Source organism: Rhineura floridana, chromosome 2 (genome assembly GCF_030035675.1).
Source record: "Rhineura floridana isolate rRhiFlo1 chromosome 2, rRhiFlo1.hap2, whole genome shotgun sequence".
Lineage (NCBI taxonomy): Eukaryota > Metazoa > Chordata > Lepidosauria > Squamata > Rhineuridae > Rhineura > Rhineura floridana.
This window is the reverse complement of record NC_084481.1, coordinates 228,305,186-228,327,478: the sequence shown is the minus strand read 5'-3', so window position 1 is coordinate 228,327,478 and position 22,293 is coordinate 228,305,186. Positions and strand designations below refer to the sequence as shown.

At 42.7% G+C, this 22,293-nt stretch overlaps 1 pseudogene; it reads right to left on the bottom strand.

Annotated features, from left to right (window-relative positions):
- LOC133378450 (G-protein coupled receptor 176-like) overlaps positions 1-21,021 on the bottom strand; it is a 36,749-nt pseudogene extending 15,728 nt beyond the window's left edge.
- Positions 21,022-22,293: the final 1,272 nt, after the last annotated feature.

Sequence of the window (22,293 nt, the reverse complement as noted above, 5' to 3'; positions counted from 1 at the left end):
GACAAATCTCTTTAGCTGTATAGATAAGAAAATTATAAGCGTAGACAGGAGGATACTTGCCTGTTAATCCGTTATTCTTTAAAGAAAAAAAAACGGGTCACTTATTCAGCTGAGCTAGCATAGAAATCCTCGCTCCGTCTGAGCTGCTGGAAGACTTTCTTTCACAGACAATTCTGACAAATTCCAGACTCCAACAATCACAACAAAGCTGTGTGGGAAATCTCACGTTTCTTCCTTATCCGGAAGAAATTATCCCCAGTCAGAAAAGCCCCTTCTGACTGAATTTAAAACTGAAAAGGTTTCATCCAAGACGGGAGCCCGTCTCAGAGCTGCACAGGCGGAGGGATCCTCCTGGGAAGTCCTTATCAGAGGACATCTGATGATATATACTTTTTAAAAACAGGCTTGGGCAAGATCCATCCAAAGTTGAAAAAAAATGAAATGAACTGCCTTCAAGTCGATTCCAACATATGGCTACCCTATGAATAGGGTTTTCATGGTAAGCGGTATTCAGAGGGGGTTTACCATTGCCACCCTCTGAGGGTGAGAGGCAGTGAGTGGCCCAAGGTCACCCAGTGAGCTTCATGGCTGTGTGGGGATTCGAACCCGGGTCTCCCAGGTCGTAGTCCAACACTCTAACCACTACACCACACTGGCTCTCCCATCCAAAGTTAAGCTCATGGATTTCAATGGAAGATACACGTGGTCGAATCCTATATCTGTTTATTCAGAATTAAATTGTTCCACAGAAACAATAGGAAGCTGTCTGATACTGAGTCAGACCATTGGCCCATCTGGTTCAGTATTGTTTAAATTGGCTTCAGAGAGGGGTCTCTTCTAGTCGTACCTGGAGATGCCAGGGATTGAACCTGGGACCTATTTCACGCAAAGCATGTGCCCTAGCTCTGAGCCATAGTTCTTACCCCTAGAGAAATAATGAAGAAACATAGGAAGCTGCAGTTACCAGGGTGGTGTTGTGCACCTGCCTTCCCAACAACAAGCATTGCCGCTGCTGACCGAGAAGAGGAGAAGCTCAGTGTGGTGGTCACCATGCCTGCACCACATCGAACTCCCTGTGCCTCCATTCTCCCCTTCCTGGTAAGCAGCAGAAAGAGTCAGTGCTGGGAAGCCAGACACACAACACTGCCTTGCCTGTACTGTTCCACCAAGTGCTGTTGTTTATACCGAGCCGTATCCTTGTTCTATCTAGTTCAGCATCGTCTACATTGACTGGCAGTACCTTCTTCAAGGTTTCCGGTATGATCTGTTCCCAGTCCCTTCTGGAAATGTTGGAGATTGACGTGGGACCCTCCGCATACAAAACAGAAGCTCTGCTGGTGAGCTACAGTTCTTCCACGTTCCGTGGTTCCTAGATAAGTGGCACTGCGATGTTAAGCATGCATGTACCTCTCCAGTTGAAGCCAATGGGAATTAAAGTGATTACGTCTGGCTGGATCAAGTCCATTATGAATGGGTCAAATCAAGCTCCTCTAATATTATTTCCTCTTTTTTCCAGAAGTGTACCATTCTCACCCATTACCATTGAGTTTTATTTTCTCAAGGAGCATGAACAACACAGGCTACTACTCACAGTTGCCAGAGCAACAACTGTGTGAAGCCAAAATCATTTTCTTGGTTATATGACAGACTTCGTGAGTCATTTATTGTTTTATACCTAACTCAGCAAATGAAAAACTGGTGCCAATTTTGAAGCAATTTGACTTGTTTTTCCCCGCCTAGAAAATCCCATACCAACTGAACATCAAAACAAATGCTGTAAATCTCTAAAGAATATGTGTTTTAAAACCTGCTAGTGTCCTTGCTTTTATTTCTTATATGGGAGATTACTTAAACTTGAAACATCAAGGCATATTTATTTGTTATTTCACCGGAAAGATATCAGACCTGTGTAGATTTTCTGATTTCATGCTGCTTTTGTAACAGGATTATTTTTGCAGATCCTGGGAACAAAACTGGTTTCCAAAGGACGTTATTAAATCAAAGAACACACACTGTGAGGTAAAAGACATGCTGAGGTACCATAAGCTCAGAAAGTGTCACGCTCTATACTTAATATTACAAAAATAAAAAAATAGAGAGTAAACCATAGAAGTAACAAGATAAAATAAATGAAGCAAACGTACTGTATATCCATCTTCCTAATAATATAGTTCAATCTAAAATAATGCTCAACATAAAATATTATGAAAATATATTCCAAAATAATCACAGGAAGTTTCAAGAACACAGGATGTCAGTCACTCATATATTTCAACACGTGTTTTATTTATGGAGTCTCACATAATTTTAATTAATTCAAAATATACAAATTAGGAAAAATTATTAACTATTGTATTTGAAACTACCTCCATGTAATATGACAGCACTAGACAGGGGAGGGGAAAACCTGTTCTAAAGAGCAGTTTCAGACTCAAAAAAATATTGGCAAAGCTGAATGCAGTGCGACATCTGCATTCTCCATAACATTTGAAGAGGAACTTACATGTCTTCCCCTGCTATGAGATGCATAAGCTCCCCAATGCAGTGACAGAGATCTACAAGTTCTATTGCAAACATTAGGGAGAAATGCTATGAGGCAAATGTAGTTCTGATAGAGCTGTTGAATCTTCCTTTCATGTCCAAAGCTATTAATGAAGATATGGGCGACAGCAAAAATGCACTGACTACTGAGGGGTGGTAGGGGACTTGCATTTGTGACTCAAGCAATAAGACATTTCTGAAATATTGGAAAACTTCATAAGAAAAAATCAGTTTTGAAAGTTTGTTAGAAAAAGTATATTATATGTCACATTCAATTATCTGCAACTGGAAATGACATTCTTATAGTTCATAGAATCATAAAATAGTAGAGTTGAAGGGGGCCTATAAGGCCATCAAGCCCAACCCCCTGCTCAATGCAGGAATTGGGACTGGGGAGGGCAGCTATGAGAGAACTAGAAAAGGTCCTCAAATGCAAAGATGTATCACTGAACACTAAAGTCAGGATCATTCAGACCATGGTATTCCCGATCTCTATGCATGGATGTGAAAGTTGGACAGTCAAAAAATGTGGATAAGAGAAAAATCAACTCATTTGAAATGTGGTGTTGGAGGAGAGCTTTGCGGATACCATGGACTGCAAAAAAGACAAATAATTGGGTATTGGAACAAATTAAACCAGAACCATCACTAGAAGCTAAAATGATGAAACTGAGGTTATCCTACTTTGGACACATCATGAGAAGACATGATTCACTAGAAAAGACAATAATGCTGGGGGGAAAAGAAGGGAGTAGAACAAGAGGAAGGCCAAACAAGAGATAGGTTGATTCCATAAAGGAAGCCACAGACCTGAACTTACAAGATCTGAACAGGGTGGTTCATGACAGATGCTCTTGGAGGTCACCGACTCCTTTTGTTGTTATGTGCCTTCAAGTCAATTATGACTTATGGTGACCCTATGGATCAGCGACCTCCAATAGCATCCGTCATGAACCACCCGGCTCAGGCTTTGATTCATAGGGTCACCATAAGTCATAATCGACTTGAAGGCACAACAGTGAGAAGTAACACTGGGTAATGCAGATAAACCAATCAAAAATAAACAGATAGGATAGGGGCTGAGGGAAAAGAACATGTATTAGGTCATGACTGTACGACATATGAATGAGACAGTAGATCTTCTAGTATCTGCGGGCAACAAATTATCTCCTGGTGGCTCATTAACAAAAATACATGACCACTCCAGCCAATTAGTCAGCTGTCAATCAAAGGTATGCAATAATAATTAAGACTGTATACTTTCTGTAATAGTTTTCTTGGGCCTTTCATTAACTACTGCAATAGCATTATTTGAAATGCTACATGACTATTACAGTGAACATGCTCTGTGTGTGTGTGTGTTTTGCAAAAGAGCAATTCAAGGAAAGCAACCCTCTCAATTCCAGCAAATCGTACAACTAGAGCAGAAAGCAATTGAAACATGAGTGGGTTTTATTAAAACTAATACCATGCAATGTAAACACTCTCCTTCCTGAAAAAAGCGATTGCATGGTAGCTGTTTTGCTTCTCCAGCACACAAGAGATGTTCAGATGTGCTGTTTAGGTCTCACATGTGAAAATGGAGTTGGCATATGATTTGTCTAATTGGATTAATTTGTGAAGCTCTTACATTCCTTGTTCCTAATTAAACATTTACCACTTCAGTTAAGTTTCAACTAGTTATCTTGGATTATTTGCAGCAGCAAAATTTTTGCTTATGCTGCCCATGTCAATTCTCCTGATCTGTAATTATATAGTTATTAGATAATTCACATACATTATCTGAAGGCCTGTCTGACACTGACAGAATCAAGTGATAAAACTGTATCTATACTGTATTCTGCAGGCTTAATGGGACTACATGTTTGAATGTGCCTCCACTAATAAAAACTCCTTGAACCTGAATGTTTAGAAGGTATTAGAAGGTATGCCTATATATTACAGGATATATTTTCCTGTGGACAGTTTTCCTCACCATGGGAGAGTATTTAAAAATGCAGTCCCACCACAGCATGCAGTAGTATAGTCCAGGAACGCTTTACTTCTTGATTCTGCTGATTGTATAAACCAGCCATCGCTAGTCATCCTTACAACAATTAAGCCAGTATGATTGTCCCATATTTCAGATGGGGGGCTGAGAACTGCAGCTTGCCTATTGCTGTAAGTTCTTATCTGTGAATATTTGAGCCAGTGACTTTCCAGCTCACAACTCACACTCCTAGACACTATGCTACACCTACTCTTGCAACATAATTTGAGCGGTAAGAAGCAAATATGTGTAACTGGGAACATTTCAGGTTTGGGTAGCCATACTATTTGGCTTGTAATAACTATTTCTGTGGTGTTTTATAGCACTAACATAACATACAGCTGAGTACTTCCAAAGTATATGCTGCACTGATAGTAAAAATAGTTACCCCCCCCAAATAGTACCTTCGAGCAATGCTATGGGTTTTTTAATTTATCATACACCCACTGCTCCCAAGCACTAGTGCAAATGGAAAAACAGAAACAATTTACTTGTTGAATCTGTCTTGTTCTAACATCAGTAAAATAGTGATTACATAGTTTTGGAGCAATCTACTGCAATGACTCGTTTCTCAGAAGTGTGTATAAAATGTGGAAATATCTACAAAAAACTTCTGTTGAATTTTTGGGAGAGATTGAATATAGCAGCTAATAACCCTGACACATCCTTCAAGTTGTGGGAAATCCTAAATACTGCAGATTGTTTCATTTCGCTGTTCTGCAGGATCTGGACAATAATATATCTATTCCTAGGGGCTTACCCATATGTGACATTAATTGCGTCACTTGCAATCACCTCCTCAGTTTTTCTTTATTTAATAACAGGTGACAGGAGAATTTTTATGAGGACACTGCATATGGGGAGGGGTTCTTTAAGCCACTGTTCTTCAGCCTTGGGTCCCCAGATGTTGTTGGACTACAGCTTCCATTATCCTTGGCCATTTGCTCATCTGGCTGGAGTAAGGATGATGGGAGTTGTAGGCTGTCAATGTCTGGGGAGCCAAGGTTGAAGAACACTGCTTTAAGCCTTCCTTCCACTGCCACGATCTTGATGCAAAACACCCCTGCACTGTAGCTAGGATAAGGAGGGGGGAAAGCTTCCTTTGGGCTTGTTCACACAGCAATTTAATGTGAGATCAAGGCTGGCTTTATTCCTTTTTAATTTGCAGTGGTCGCATGATGTTTTTTGGAAAGGGAAGGCGAGCCGCTGCATTTCCCTTTAAATGTAAATCAAATAATCCGCTGAAAATCCAAATAGTAAGGAACAAACCACCTCTGCTTCGCTGCATCCTGCTCATGTAGTCACCTTATTCTGATGTTTCCTGCTGGGGAGGGTTGATTGTAACTTGCACATACTCCCCTTTCTCCACCCACTAAACTCCCCATCAACTCCATTTCATTTCCGTCTGCTTAGCCAGCCACTTCTACCGCTCTAGCCTTCCTTTCTGCCCCTTCACTCTCCCCCTAATGTTAATGCAGGTTTGTGGGTGTGCAAAAAGGCAATGTTAATGCCCCCTCCAAGTGCAAGCAAAATAAACATCTGGGTTGTTTCAGGCTGGGAGGAAAAGAACACAACTTATAGTGTGTGCGCTCACACACACACACACACACACACACACACAGAGAGAGAGAGAGAGAGAGAGAGAGAGAGAGAGATCTGTCTGCCTGGAGGGAGAGAACCTGATTTCCCCTTCCTTATATTCCCTGATTTTTAGCTCCCCTTCCCATCCCCATCAGCTGTTGGGCAGGAAAAGAGAGGCTTTTCAGCCCACAGAAGCTCAGTTAAAAACCTCCTCTAAACTTTGTTTGTATAATATCACAAAATTGCCATTGTGGAAATATTATTCATTTAACGTTTGATTTTATGTTTGATCGCAAAATAGTAGATTAAAAAAAAACAACCAAATGTGAGAGGAATAACTCAGTTCACAATCAGAAACAGGAATGAAAGAAGGCTCCCTGTCTCTCTGCCACCTGCAAAGCTGCCCTACCTTGCTTTCACTCACTCCCCCCACCTTTCATGTCAATTTCCCCCCCTACCAAGAGGCATGTAATTGACAAGAAACAATGACACTGACAAAAAAAAAACTTCCCCTCTTCAATAGTGTTGTAAAAACTTATAGGGGTTCTCTTGGGTAGAAACCAAAGACCACCATGAAGTCAGTGAATTCAAGGCTTTATTAACTACTGCAGTAGGGCTAACACATACATTACACTCAATGGGTGAAGCATGGGTCGCGTGCCCCTTTTCCTGCTTCCCCTTTTTATATGTTTTTGAAGATCACAAAGCCTTACACAGAGAGGCGCTTATCTAACCAGGCAGGAAGGAATGTACAGAACAAGACATACACAGTTGCTATGTGAGTGTAGCTTTCTAACTCGAGCGTTTGCAAGTCTGCTGTTGTCATGGGATACAGCCTTGATTTTACTTACAGAGAAAATAAGAGCTTACAGAGAAAAGCTTCTCTCTTTTACCACAATAGCAAAATCCATACTTGGGAGGGAGTAAACATGTAAGAGATCTCTCTCTGTGGAAGTAGCAACGTGGGGGAGAGAGTAAGAAGGGTAGTAATGACTTCGGGGGAGCCCAGAGTGCATAACAACTAACAACTTCGACTGACTGTCAGGAGAAACCTGTCTATGGTTATCAGTGATGAGCCCTGAGCGGAGGGTAAGCACTGATGAGGCTTACTTTTGAGTAAATAAGGACCGGGTAGTCGCTTGAGGCTGCAGAAGACACACACTCTTCCACTAAAAATTGCATTTCATAAATACTTTGAAAAGGGGTGGTTCCCCCCCCCGCTCTTCCCGTTTCAGTGTGCAATTGACAATTAAAAAACCCCTCCCCTTCTCCATTGGCAATACTCCAGAGGGAGTAAACATGTAGATTTGGGGGCGGGGCCACAAGGAAACAGTGATGCTACCCTTTCCAGAGGAATGCCATGTGAATTGAAAGTAAAAATAAAAGCATTGGAAGCAACCTTCCAAAGCTATCGCGATGGCAAAAGGTGTGTATTTACTATGAAGTTAAGCTTCCATGTGAACCAGCCCTTGGGCTCCAAGCCGTCAAAGGAGAGGACTATAGCTGGCCTCTGTGGGAATCAGGATGTTTGAGACAGATTGGCCAATTACGCACCACAAAAAAAAAAAAGAGGAGAAAAGAGTGCATAGAGTTGCATATAGTTTGCTTAATGCTAATGTGTATGTATAGAGATGCAAATTTAGAAAGAACTACTGTGATTTAAATAAAAACACAATATATCACATCATAATAGGAAATACCAGTTTACCTGCTCAGTCGACTGTCCACATGCTTTATGGTAGGCAACTTCAAGTTCTCAGTTGCTCTCCCTTCTTGTGGTGCTTCATCTTTATCCTTCAACCTAGAGGACTGTATTCTATAAAGTAGCACATTCAGCACCCTACCTAGGCTAGGTGGGCCTTTGGTCTGATTCAGCAGGGCTCCTCTTTTATTCGTTATTTTTGCATTGATATTTGGAATACTGTGTAGAGTTCTGGTTGCCTCACCTAAAAAGGGGTATTGTAGAGCTGGAAAATGATTGTTCTGGTTTAACTTGTTCTACACCCAATTATTTGTCTTTCTCTGCTGGTATAGCACAGTGGGGAAGACAGCCTGGCTGGGAGTCTAGAGCAGAGCTTGGAAAAATTACTTTTTTGAACTACAACACCCATCCTGGCCTTCCTGTGTGGCAACCAGTGGCCATGCTGGCTGGGGCTGATGGGCGTTGTAGTTTTAAAAAGTAACTTTTCCAAGCTCTGGTCCAGAGTCTGTGAGTTCAAATCCCCGCTCGTGTCTCCTGGGTGTCAAGGGCCAGCTAAAGATCACCCCCACAGGGAGTGGCTCAGGGGTTACCTGCCCTGCCACCTGTGCAGCCGTGGGCAAGCTGCATAGTCCCAAGTAGGCCAGTTGCCCCCCAGCTGGCAGTTGCGGACAAGGAAGGGGCTGGCTTGTGCAGCTGTGGCAAGCTGAGCAGGCCTTAGCCAGCTGGGGAGGACTAGCCTCAGAGGGAGGCAATGGTAAATCGCCTCTGAATGCCACTTACCATGAACACCCTATTCATAGGGTCGCTGTAAGTCGGGATCGACTTGAAGGCAGTCCAAGAGCAGCCACCGAGTGATGAATGGAATACTAACATTCAAATAGATTTTAACATATTTGTTTGGACTACAGAATTCTAGTAGGGTGAGGTATACAGAAACCATAGAATTCTGCACCTACTATAGCAAAAATAAAGATAGAAGACTGTTTTTTGCAGTACAATCCTTAGCTCATTTACTCAGAAGCAGGTTCCTCTACATTCAGTGGAACTTACTATTAAGTGTATAATAAATATGTTCAGGACCATAGCCTTAAGAGGCAAAGGTAAAACCAAGTCCCTGTCCCAATATCCAAGTATAGAAATTCGTACACATTATCATGACAAATGGATGCTAATTCTCTACTTCATTCTGTATGTTATTTCTTGGAAATATGAGCTCTATCATTCTCCTTTATGTATCCCATCCACAGAAAACATTGATATGATTTGCAGTTTAAATGTGTTAATTACAATATATGAACTAAGAAACTTGAGTTTCCATGGCTAAGATACATTATTTCCTAGCAATGTTTCATCTTTCATCATAGGTACCATCAAGCAACGGCTGCACAGCACAAGCCAACAACAGCCCCAATCACAATGTTAAAACTGTTGTGCAAGGTCAGCTGTGTGGCACTGATAGGAAGAGGGACACAATTGGACACTCACCATGTTTCAGAACTGGAAAACCACAGGGGAAAATTGATTTCAGAACTCAATGCAAAGACAAATCAGCTTGAACAGGATTTTATTCCACAGGATGCTTGCCAGTACTGGAAACTAATCTTTAGACTATACAGTCCTTGATCTTATCTATGTAATTCTTATGTTCTTAACTATTAAATTTGTGATGAACCTCAACAAATGTTTTTCCATGTTATAATTTGAAATATGCAGTGTAGAAGATTATGCCTCAATTCCAGAGGTCAGGGTGGAACTTTGTATCCATGAGACTCTCCTAAACAAAACAAAACAAAAGGTGGTGAAACTATTCAACCCCCTAGATATAAGTTCACTGATAGGCAAAAAACCTCTGAGGTTTAAGAACATAGCTATAGCCAACAGACATTTCTATCAAACTTTAAAAAGCAGGGAAATTAGACAGCTACAGTAGAGCTCCGCTTTTCGGCGGCCTGCTAATACAGCGGTTTTCAATTAGAGTAAGGCCCCACTCATATGGCGCTTGTTCCGCTTTTACAGCGTTTTTCGGGCGTTGGGCACCATTTTATTGACGGAGTTCCGCGGGGGTCTGGAACATAACCTGCCGTATGAGTGCGGCCCTACTGTATAGTGAATGCAGCAGGGGAGCAGGAGACCTGACCTCCTATCTGAGATATTGTACTGCCCCACAAATCTGTAAAAATGCTAACACAATTTGGGTTGGTCTTTCAATCCACTTCCTGTTTAGCTTGAAACAATTTGGTAACATGTGCCTCTGAGCATATGGTGAGTGGTGGCAACACCTGCAATCAGCCCAAGTAGAAACAAGACATGAGCTGTGCTGATCTTGTTTTAGCAGGGAGGAAGCAACAATATTAAGACAGTTGATATAGTTCAGACAGTCACTTTAAATATGTTTGATTTACTTTGTAATTTTAGTGAAGTTTGCTATGTTAAATTATTTCTTTTGTTTTTGTTTCTGTGAATATGTTTACAGCAACATTTCATATAATTTACAGTAAAAAAACCTCCAAACCAATTGTGGAATACTGGCACTGACTATTCTGCAGAACAGTCTCCAGTGGACATGAGGAGTGTCTCAGTTTGCACAAGATAAAACAGTGGGAGGTTAAATATATTCTAGCAAATTTCTAGGTGTACTCATGTTTTTAATGGACCATGCCCATCCTTCCTTAAGTGGAGTGGTTTAAGCATAGCAGGTTGAACACAGGCATCTTGGGCGGGCCAAGTTTATTTTTTCCAACAGCTAGATTCATTGCTTAAGTAGCAATATATTGTAATGAGTGTAATTGTACATCAAACTGCAGTTTCAGATTCAACTGATAATGCACCTGAAATAGAATATAACCTCCAGTTTGAAACACAGAAGGCTGTCTTCACCATCATATGACACTGAACTGACCAATAAAAAGGCTTTGAAATTAATAAAAATAAATTTGACACAAATTTCTAAGATGAATAATGAGAGAAATATAATTTGCTATGTTAGATTCTCTGTAGAAACAGTAGCAACACAGTAAAAATGCAAATTAAGAACACCAACAAACATACAAAAATGTAATTCTCCATCTTTGGAGATACATTGATAATTGCATGTTGCCACCAATTACCATATGCTCAGAGGCACATGTTACCAAATTCTTCCAAGCTACACAGGAAGTGGATTGGACTGTGAAAGACCAACCCAAATGGTGTTTGCATTTTGACAAATTTGTAGGGCAGTACAATATCTCAGAGAGGAGGTCAGGTCTCCTGCTCCCCTTGTGTATTCACTATAGCTGCCCAATTTCCCTGATTTTAATGTGTGATAGAAATATCTGTTGGCTATAGATAAGTTTTTAAACCACAAGGGGTTTTTTTGCCTATTATTGAATTTTTCTGCTTTTTAATCCAGGAGGTATGAAATGGGATCCTGTGCAGGTTTGCAAGAATGGATTGATCATTTGCATGCTTACTGAGTTCAGTGGGATTTACTCCCCTGCAATCATGCTTTGAATAGGTGAAATTGACCATGGGGGAGGGGGAGGAGAAGGAAGAGGGGAGGAGGAGGGAGAGGGGAAGGAGGGGAGAGGAGAAAGGCATGTCTATCATTTGCATTCTTATTGAGTTCAATGGGATTTACTCCTGTGCAATCATGTTTAGTATAGGTGAAACTGACCATGGGGGAGGAGGAGAGAGGGGGAAGGGAAGGAGGGAGAGGGGGAAGGAGGAGGCAGGGAAAGGGCAGGTGGGAAGGGATAGGAGGGAGAGGGAGGGAAGGGTAGGTTTGATAATTTGCCTGCTTATTGAGTTCAATGGATTTACTCCTGTGCAATTATGTTTAGGATATGTGAAACTCATCTGGGGGAGGACAGGGAGGGAGGAGGAGCTACAATCACCAGAAGAGGGGCTGACTGTTAAACCACTCTGGCCACTGGAGTTCTGTCAGAGGAACAGGAGTCTCCTAACAACTCTCAGCACTCTTCACAAACAACACTGTTTAAAGTGGAAAAAAATGTCTGATTAGCCAAGTTAAACTGCTGTTAATCTGGTTTTTAGAACACTGACAGTTGGTTCGTACTGAGCATCTCTGCGGTATCATAGACTCCAATGTTAAATTTCTTAAATTAATTAAAAATCAGCCAGGACTTTTTAACTTTTAAACTGCAGAAGATGAAGGTCAGAGTATGGGGCAAGTTCAGTAATAGGATTTCAGGCACTCTGTGAACATGGCGGATTTTTAATTAATTTCAGTAAATTATGAGACCACTGACAGAAAAAAGTCCGACAGGGATCTGGATTTTTCTCTCTCTTGTTTTACACTTTGAACTCTTGATTCTCTTTGACTGTTTTGTATATCACCATAAAAACTTAGAGGGTTGTTAAGCAAGTGTTTCTGAGTTCAGGACGATAAGTTTTGTAAGATTTTGTTTTGAAATGAGCTTATTGGAAAAAGCAGAATGGCATGGGGGGTATTTTCAATTTAACATGTCAGAATGTGAAAAATCCATGCTGGCTATAGTATACAGCCACTCTTGTGAGTAAAATGTATGACTGATCTTAGAATGTTCACTTTTGCTCTAGGTATAGGAACCAGAAATTCAAAAGAAAGGGAAATGACCAAACCACTCATTCTTATGTGGCATTCGGGGCCAGATTTTTTAGCTAATCATTTGCATAAAGCAACAGCTAGCAAAATGGATGAAAAGTATATAAACAGCAACAGAAGAAAACAACTAAAAATGAGAACTTCCAGAAGAGTGGTCATTATAGTCTCTTAGCAAAAGCAACAGTACCTTTTAGCCCATTAATGACTTCCAAATTTATTGTGGCATGATCTTTCATCAGCAAGAGTTTACCTCATCAGATGAAGAAAACTTATTATGACAAATTTGTCAGCCTTTAAGACTCTTCCTTGTAAATGTATGGTGCTACTCTCAAAAATTAATATGACCCAAGCAGTGTCAGAACTGCAATCATCTCGAAGCATCCAGAATCCTTTGTGTAGCCTGTAGTCATTCACCATCTCAGTGTGGGATCTTACAGTACAGTGTTCTACAGAGGCAAGCTGACATACAAACCCAGCAAATAGTGCCGTCTGCCATTCTTCGGTACAGCAGCAATTTATTATTATTTCATTTATATGCCACTTTCTTTCAAGGAGGAAAGTGCATGCAGAACAGCTAATAAAGCTGAATGATGTGTGGACAGTCCAGTATAACTCCAATTACTAGCGTACTGTTATTATGTCAATGACACGTTGCAGAATGCACACACACACAAACAGTCTGGAGGGATCCTGAGAGGTGGTGACTAGTCCTTCTTCTCCCAATGAACATCATGGCTAAGTAGAATTTGAAAACCTGCTCTCCAATGTTGCAATGGTCCGGTACCATCCCACCACTGGTTCTCTGGAACTGCCAAATTTACAGTTCAATCTCCCTCCCCCTTTCACATGTTTGTGCGTTTTACAGTCTGCACCAAGATGGAGAGCAATCACTCACACCTTTCCATCTGTAGGAGTTGCATCCACCTCTCTTTTGAAAGAAGCAGGTAATTCTTATATACTGTTGTTTTCAAGGGCCAGAGTAGACATGACAGGAAAAGACCCATATGGGCTCATTCACACAGCAGTTTAATTTGAGATCGAGCCTCCATGCATTCCTATTAAATTCGCAGCCACCACAAGATGTAGGAGGCAAAGGGGAGGTGTCCCGCTGCTTTCCCCTTTAAATCTGAAGCAAATCAATCCACTTTGGCCAGGTTCACATGGGAGCTAAAATCCATATTGAATATGATGCTTTTTCCATTGTGATAGAGTTCCATGGTTCACACATGTCCGTCTTCCCTACCTTCCAATTTGCTGTTTTGCTTTCACACACGTTCACATTTATTAGTATTGATGTTTCCTTGTGGCTCCGCTCCCAAATTTACATGTTAACTCCCTCCTGAACATCCCCATTGCTAATTGAGAAGGGGAGGGGTTTTCTGTCAATTTCACACTAAGCCTGGAGACAGTGGAGGGTGCAGCTGACATGAAATTACTTTTTTTCTGTTGTCAGTTTCATTTCATCTAGACACAGCCCTTTTTTGTGAAGAAGACATGAAATGTTTATAGTGCGCAGTGTGTATATTTTTGTGTTTGTGTGTGTGTGTGTGCGCACACACAACCTCTGTGTGAATGAGACCTTAACTGCAACAGGGCTTCTGCAGGAGCTTTTCCTGGGCTGCGTTCCAGCCAGAAAGTGTTAGATGGGGGGGTTGGGTTGACCCTCCCTCTCCTTCTCCTCCAGAAAACCAAGCAGGGCCGCCCTGGCACATCCTGCAGCAAGTCCTGCTCTCTGGGATGCATCTCTTCCCTCCTCCTCGGTCGCAGGCAGCTTTCACACTGGCTGTAGGGAAGGCAGCCTTCGGTGGCCAGCAGGGCTGCTCCCTGTCACTGCCACCACCACCGCCACCGCTGCCTCGAAGGGAAGAGGAGGAGGGGTTGCTCGCCTGCCTGCGCCCCGAGCACCAGCCCACACTGCCTCTATATAAATACCCGCCTGGTCTCTTCCCCGCAAACTCGCCCAGAGTGAAGCAGCTTCTCCTCCTCAGGCGCAGGGGAGAGTGGCAGCGCAGCACCCCTTCTCTTCCCTCGCTGCCCCCGCCCGGCTCGTAAAGTAAAATAGAGAGTAAACAGAGCGCATAGCTGGTTTAAAGAACCAAGGGAGGGAACTTGCTGGGGGGAGTGGGGGAAAGGAAGGCTAGAGCATACGACATATAATGAGAGCCAAGTGAGGGCTCCGCTGCCGCTGCCGCCGCCGCCGCCGCCGCCGCCGCCACCACCGCCGCCACCCTCCCAGGGCCACCGAGGAGCATGACGAGGATGCCAGCATATGTCTAAGTATAACATACAAAAATATATGTTGAGAGAAAAGTAAAAATAGCAAGTAAACAGAGCGCATTGATGGTTTAAAGGACTGAGGGAGGGAACTTGTTTGGGGGAAAGTGGGGGAAAGGAAGGCTAGAGCGCCCGGAAGTTTGTTCATCAGCAGCAAGAAACAAAATGATGTCCATAGACAGTGTAGGGGGCGGAGAAAGGGAGGATCTAAAATGGCGAACAACCCATGCAGCCAAAAACAGCGGAGAAAGTGACTACACAGCAGGTGGGCACTGAAGCAGGTGTGGATTTTCAAACCAATTTTGGATTTTTATTGCATTGATTTAATCTGGATTTAAAGGCAATAGCAGCTGAATGCACTTGCATGGGCAAAAACGTCATGTAAAGGTCCAAATTAAAAGGATCTGCAAAAAGTACCAGATCCGCATTAAACCTCCATGTGATCGAGCCCTTTAAATCCGAAAAGGGAAGGAAAAACTGTCTGTGCTTCGCATCTCTAAGGGCATATAGACGCTTAGCTCCCATGCTTTGGTGAGTGCCCGTCCACTCCCCCCCCCCACTTTGTTTACCTTTTCCTGCTGGCTCCTGTTCTGCAAGCCTGCTGCAGAGGATACTTTGACCTTAAGAGGGTGTGGTCATTAGGAAGCTCTGAAATTAACCCTTTCCATTCAGTATGAACAGAAAAAAGCGGTTTGAGGGCTCATATAAGGTAAGAAGTGTAAACTTTTAAACCCTATCCCGATGAGAAAAGTTTCATCTTTAATCCAAAATTCAGCTGAAGTCAGCTGCAGTGTGAACCAGCCCTAATGAATGGACACTATGAGTGTGCATGGAAAGTCTTTCTTACCAAAGGATCTCCCTTTTTGTAATGTGCCCCCCCCAAAAAAATTACAACAGACTGCCACCACAGGCTGAACCTATTTTGGGGGGAAAACCCTCTCTAGGCTGTCCAGCAGTGGGGTGTATGCTTGTGTGTTTATTTATTTATTTTATTTATTTATTACATTTATATATCACCCCATAGCCGAAGCTCTCTGGGCAGACTACAGGAATTCTAACCCTACTGACAAGAACCCCTCTCTCCAGCCCAGCTTGAGGAATAACACAAAGAAAGGAGCTGTAGAATTACTTTCCAAAAGCCCAGAGGCCACAAGAATTAACAGATCTATGTTAACTATCCTTAGATCACAAGTGATAGCTTAACAACTATGCAGTTTAGCACACAGGGAAGATTTTAGCAAGACTTTCCAAAGAAATGTCTTTTTTTTTAAGCCAATGAAGCCAACAATCACTGAATGTAAATAAAATTTATTTGAGAGAAGGGAAGGGAAAGGAGGGCAACAAAATCATGTACAGACTTTCAAGTAAAAATAAAAAAGTAAATCCAACATAGCTAGATACATGTTACTTACTTGAGCAGAGTATTTCGTTTCAGAGCATATGCAGAGTTCCTTGAAGAAAAGATGGCCTGATGGAACATTAGGCTCTTGCAGAACATCTCAGGATTTGCATGGTTCCAAAGGAGACATATCCCACACATTTATGGGAATTTGAAACCAATTAAAGCTGATTTCCTTCCTAAAATGTTAATTTGAATCAACGGCAAAATAAACTCCATTCCTGATGTAAGTGGCCAAGGTAGCCAGTCAGAAATTTACTGAGAAGATGGTTCCACTTTCCCAATGAGTTTGAACTTCCATGACAAAAGAGTTAACTGCATAGACTGGTTGGCTATTGGATTAAACTGAGAAAGGAAAACTGGAACAAAGCTATTGCTCTATACAGGGAGTTCTCAGCAGGGATCCAGAGTCCTTGTCACTTTAGCTGGTGCTATTTGCCTGTATCAGAATATGGTAGTTTGACACATACACCATTCACACTGGGCAGTTCCAAAATTCAATTTTTCTCACACTACTCACAGCCTTTTTTTTAATGTAGAGCCAAAATTAGGTTGGTAACAGACTTCAGTACCTTTATCCCCCCACCACCCTTGTAAGCCACATAAGAGAAGTGCACACTACTGAACTTTCATGTTTCAAAATATTTTCAAGTATTCCCATAAAAATAAAGTAAAGATTTGAAACCTTTTTCAAACATAACTTTAAACTCCACTGGCAGAGAAATCTAGCCCAGCCCAGCATTCCCTACCACTAGATCAGCCAGATGAATGAAGTTTGGGAGAGCATGAAAGTGCCCCCTTTGCTGGCAAATAAGAGCTCCACAGTTAGGGCATCTCGCTACAGAGGCCCCCTTATGTCCACAGAACCAGAGGATGCACAAATGCACTTGGCAGGTCACCAGTGGCAGGGCCGGTTCCAAAGGGCAGCCAGGTGGGGCACTGGCTGAGGGCCCCTGGGGCTACAGGGGGCCCTAAGGGGCCCCTCTGCTCCACTTCTGTGATTCGCGGCAGGATCGCTGCCGTGGATCGCATGGCGAGAGCTTCGGAGCGCCACCATTCCCTTGCTTAACCTACCTTGTTCTGTGTTTGCACATGCAGTGCTGCCCTTAACAAAGATGGTGGCCAAAATTTCCCTAAAGGGCTGAAGGCTCTGCTGCCATCTTGGCTGATGGCACGCATGCATGCTGCGCGCGCATCCCTGCCATGAGCCAAGATGGTGACAGAGGCTTCAGCCCCTTAGGGAAACCTCAGCCACCATCTTTGTTAAGGGCAGCACTGTGTGTGCAACTGCAGAACAGCTGAGAAAGGTAGGTTAAGTATGGGAATGGTGGGGTGTGCAATCCGCAGCAGCGATCCTGCCACGAATCACAGAAGGGGAGTGCCAGGGCCTGGGGCAGGCTTGTGCCCAAGGGCCCCAGCATGCCTGGGGCCTGCCCTGACCAGTGGTGACCATATCATTTGATATGGCAAGTACAGCACAGGAGAAGGGCACAGCCTTGACTCTGAACTTCAGCGGCACTCACGCAGCAGCACTACTTTTTGTTTTCAACAGCCTTTGAAACTCATTGTAACATGAAAAACAAGATTTAGGGGAGAGGCAAGGTCTTGCTTCTGATGTTCTGCTCTGCTGGCTACCAAGGCTAATTAACCCACACAACATTAAAGGATTTACTCAGGGAATATTAACACAAAATAACCTTCTGCATTCACATATGATCAATTCATTCATTCCCTAATTATCAAGAAAATTTCAATCTGTTTCAGGAGGGCATCAATGAGCAACAACTTGTGCTTATCAGGAGGTCCGCTCCGCACAACATAGGAAGTGGACCTTTAATGTTGTGGCGCCTACCCTTTTGAATTCCCTCCCCTTAAATATTAGACAGGCGCCATCTCTGTTATCTTTTCAGCGCCTACTAAAGATCTTCCTCTGTCAACAAGCCTTTCAAGTTGAGACCTTATCCTAGTCTGCTTCTGTGTTCGAATTGCTTTCTAATCTTTTAAAAACTTTTTTAAACCAATGTTTTTAACCTTTTTTTAAAGAAAAGATGCCTTGAAAGCTTTTAAAAAAATGTTTTTAAAGATGTTTTGTTTTAAGGTATTTTAAAGTCTGTTTTTATGATGTTTTAAAGTGTTTTTGGTGCTTTTGTTTGCCGCCCTGGGCTCCTGCTGGGAGGAAGGGTGGGATATAAGACGTTTTTGGCTTCTCCGAAGAGCACTTTCCTGTTAGTTGCGACTTCAAGGGGTCTGTTTGCCGTGCCCCACTCTCTGCTGAATGTACTGGATGCTGAGATCAAGACAGGGTGTCGTTCTTCGCTCTTACAAATGGACTATCACTCACAACGGTCTTTGGGCTAGGGTGGGAAGACTCACACCAGGAGTTTCCATGTAAAGGCGCACTTTTTGGACTATACAGATGAGAAGCCTTATTGTAACTAAGTTAGTCTCTATGTTATTGTTTTGCTCTTTTGCTTATTTTTTTATGTCCTTGATGTTTTATATGTTTTTGCTTTGTATGTCGCTCAGAGTGGCTGGGTAACCAGCCAGATGAGTGACTAGTAAATTGAATAAATAAATAAATAAATAAAACTCAATGCAAAGCCCTCCTTTATTCAAATCGCCATCTTTTAATAGCTGATATACTGTATTAAGGCATGGGTAGGGAATCTCAGGTCCAGCTGTGGCCCTTGACATTCTCTCCAGGACACATCTCACCAGCCATGCCCTCAACAGCCCTGCTTTGCACCTTCCATGAATGCTTTTGCCTGGCTGGAAGGTGTCTTTAAATGCTGGAGATGTCTCCTGCATGCCCGGATGGAAGACAGGGAGGGTTCTGCAAGCGGGTGTGGAAAGCAGCTTACTGTACCAAGGTAAAATTTCCAATCACTGCTCCACCCACTTTTGTCTCTAGCCTGTTCACTACTGGGACGCAGCCCCCAAAAGACTGTCCATAAGGGAATATGACCTTCAGGCTGAGAAAGGTTCCCCACCTCATATTAAGGAATTCAACTTATCCAATACCTATAAATTGAATTGGACTGACTTCAAATCGATCCTGACTTATGGTGACCCTATGAATAGGGTTTTCGTGGTAAGTGGTATTCAGAGGGGTCTCCCATTGCCTTCCTTTGAGGCTGAGAGGCAGTGACTGGCCCAAGGCCACCCAGGGAGCTTCATGGCTGTGTGGGGATTCAAACCCTCATCTCCCAGGTCGTAGTCCAACACTCTAACCACTACGCCACACTGGCTCTCCTTCAGTACCTATAAGTACAACTTTTTAAAATAAACAACTATAAACCACAATAGCAATCTGTGAAAACTGAATAACTGCCGTTGACACACACAATCATACACAAAAAGTTTGGAATGTTTGCATAGATTTCTCACTTGTAATTAGAAAAGGAAACAAAAATATTACCTAAAAGTGAAGAAACTATGGACTTCTTCAGCAGTCAGTTCCATTAATCTATTAACATCTACAGGATTCTAAAATGTTATCCTTCCTTTCAGAGGGGAGGGGATGTTACTCAGTAAGAGATCTCCATGTACCAAAATAGGCATTTCCAAGTGGCTGGCAGATCTTTATGCAGTTTAAATATGCAGAAGGAGAGTGGTATGTGAAGAAAAATATGCAGAAGGAGAATAGTATGTGGACCCAATACCTAGGGGTGAGTGTAGGATGCTCATTGTCAGTACAGTCATCTGTGACCATCAATTTTGGGAGAGGTCTCAGATTCCAGCCACCCACTTCCCCTTGATCCCATAACAGATTATCAGAACCACATATCTATTCAGTGGCAACAATCTTTGTATTGCTACAGTATTCATACAGCTGGTCTGCCACTCTCCACAAAGTTCTCTCTAGTTGAACTAGAGTACATGGGCATGGTGCAGAAGTGGTATGTTGCCTTTGAACTGGGACTCTCCCATTGAAACCACCGTTCAACTATGAAGCTCACTGGGTTGCCTTGGGCAAGCCATTATCTCTCAGCCTACATACCTCAGAAAGTGTGCAGGCTATTTGGCTCATAAAGATTTAGGCTATAATCCTACACAAAGTAAGGATGCTTAAATCCCGTTGCCTTTGAAGGAATGTAAACAGCCCAACTGTGCAGAGGACTGTCATCTTGTTTTAGCCGTGATGTTTCTTGTTTCAGGAAAAAACTTAGTGGAACCATTCAAAACCGTTTTGTAAAATGTTACAGGGCAAGGAAGGAGGTTAATTATGGATCATAAGGTATTTTGTACAATAAAAGGAGACTATATTTTAATGTAAATATACATTTATATAATTGCCCCAAACCTTCTCATAATAAAGTATTTCTTTGAACTGAAAAACAAGGGCATACAAACTTATTTCTTCTTCAATTTAAGTTCTTAAGGAAGCCTACTGAGAACACCAAATGCACGAACAAAGCTGTCAAGCAAAGCTGAAACATGTATCCATCTGCACCAGCTTTTGACACCCAAAGTGAAGGGTAGCCTGAAAGTGTAGCACACAATGCTGTGATCTTGGTGAGATCCCACAAAGCTGAATTGTCTGAGTCGTAGGTTTGCTAAAGGAAAACCACAAGTAATTATCCTTCGGCTAGCTTTGGTTCTGGTGCATCCCCTGTACACCTCAGGATACAATCCCACAGCAAGGAGAAAAGAAAAACAACAACCTGCAGCTGTATTTACTTACCGAGCAGAGAGCCTATAAAGATGACAACTTGCACGACAGTAGTGAAATGTCAGTAGGTTTGTTCTTCCCTGTATTCCTCGTCTTCTGCTGAAGTCCCGTTTCCGGGGGCGCTTCTCTCGATCCCCACAATTTGCGCACTGGACGCGTTCAAAGCGGCCGTGGCGACAACATGATAGGGCCCGCGCTCACTTTCGTTGACCAAAACCCAGCTTGCATTGTACCCCATGACGAGCGTCTTTCTTCCGTTGTCTTCCCTAACAATTCTCCGGCATGGATCCAACACTCTTCACTGAACAAAGCATGCAGTGAGGAACTGCTTCTGTAAATACAGCCAGCTCCATTGTGTCTCTCTAAATTTCTGGATCCCGGGAAGCCTGTTGCGTTTTTTGTGTCTCACTCCATTCACGACAGAATGGGGAAGAGGAGCAGCGGGCGAAGCTGTCCGTGTGCCCTGTGATGCGTCCTTCCCTGGCTCTCCCTGTCAGGTTCCTACCTGCTCGTGGTTACTGCCTGTCTATAGGCACCACCAGGGACTCCACCAGTCCGGACTGCACTCTCTTATGGTTTACCTATCCGCTCTAGCACAGATCTCAACAGATCCCCCTGCTAGGCAACCACCAGTAACGTCCCAATACTAGTATTCCCAGAGACTCTGAATACTGGTATTGTTATTCTCTTCACCGCTGCCACCATTTGTTACAGTTCCCCTTCAGCCTTGGTCATTACTTTACCCTCCCTTCTGGTCTGTGAAACCCCAGCCAAGGATCAGGCCTTTGGTAAACCAAATTAAGTATTTATTAAAGATAACAAAGCTAACAAGATTAACAAGATTTCTTCTTAAGGCACATAAGCATATGGTTTTACTCAATACTAATCTGAACTCCACCTCCCTCCTGGTAAACAACTCTCTAAACCCCACCAAGCAATCCACTCTTTCTCTTCTCCCCCCAGATTCCACAATTCACCACCTCACATTCACCCAGATTTACCTGTCATCCTTTCATTTATACTGTCAGCCATTTTAAACATTCAGCCAATCATCAAGCATTCTATTGCCCATTCACTCCCCCTCCTCTTTCACTACTTACCATGTATACTCTAAACAACCAGCACTTACCATATATACACTAATATATAGGAACATCACATTTCCCCCCCCTTAAACAACAGCAGAGTATTATTCCTATTCCAGGATTTATACGTCGCGTTAACAAATAAAAGTCTCTATGGGGAAAATGTCTTTCTTTGTTCCTCCGTCTGGTCACGTCACTGCAGTCCCAGCCACTTGCCTGGAAAGTCCATTGGCCAGTACATTGTCCTTGCCTTTGATGAACTGGAAGTCCACTTGATAGTCCTGTAGGGCCCAGGACCACCTCTGCAGCATAGTGTTATGGTTTTTCATAGTCTGCAACCATAACAAGGCCCGATGATCCGTAGTCACTGTGAATCTTCGTCCCCACACGTATGGGCGCAACTTGTTCAGTCCCCACACGACCGC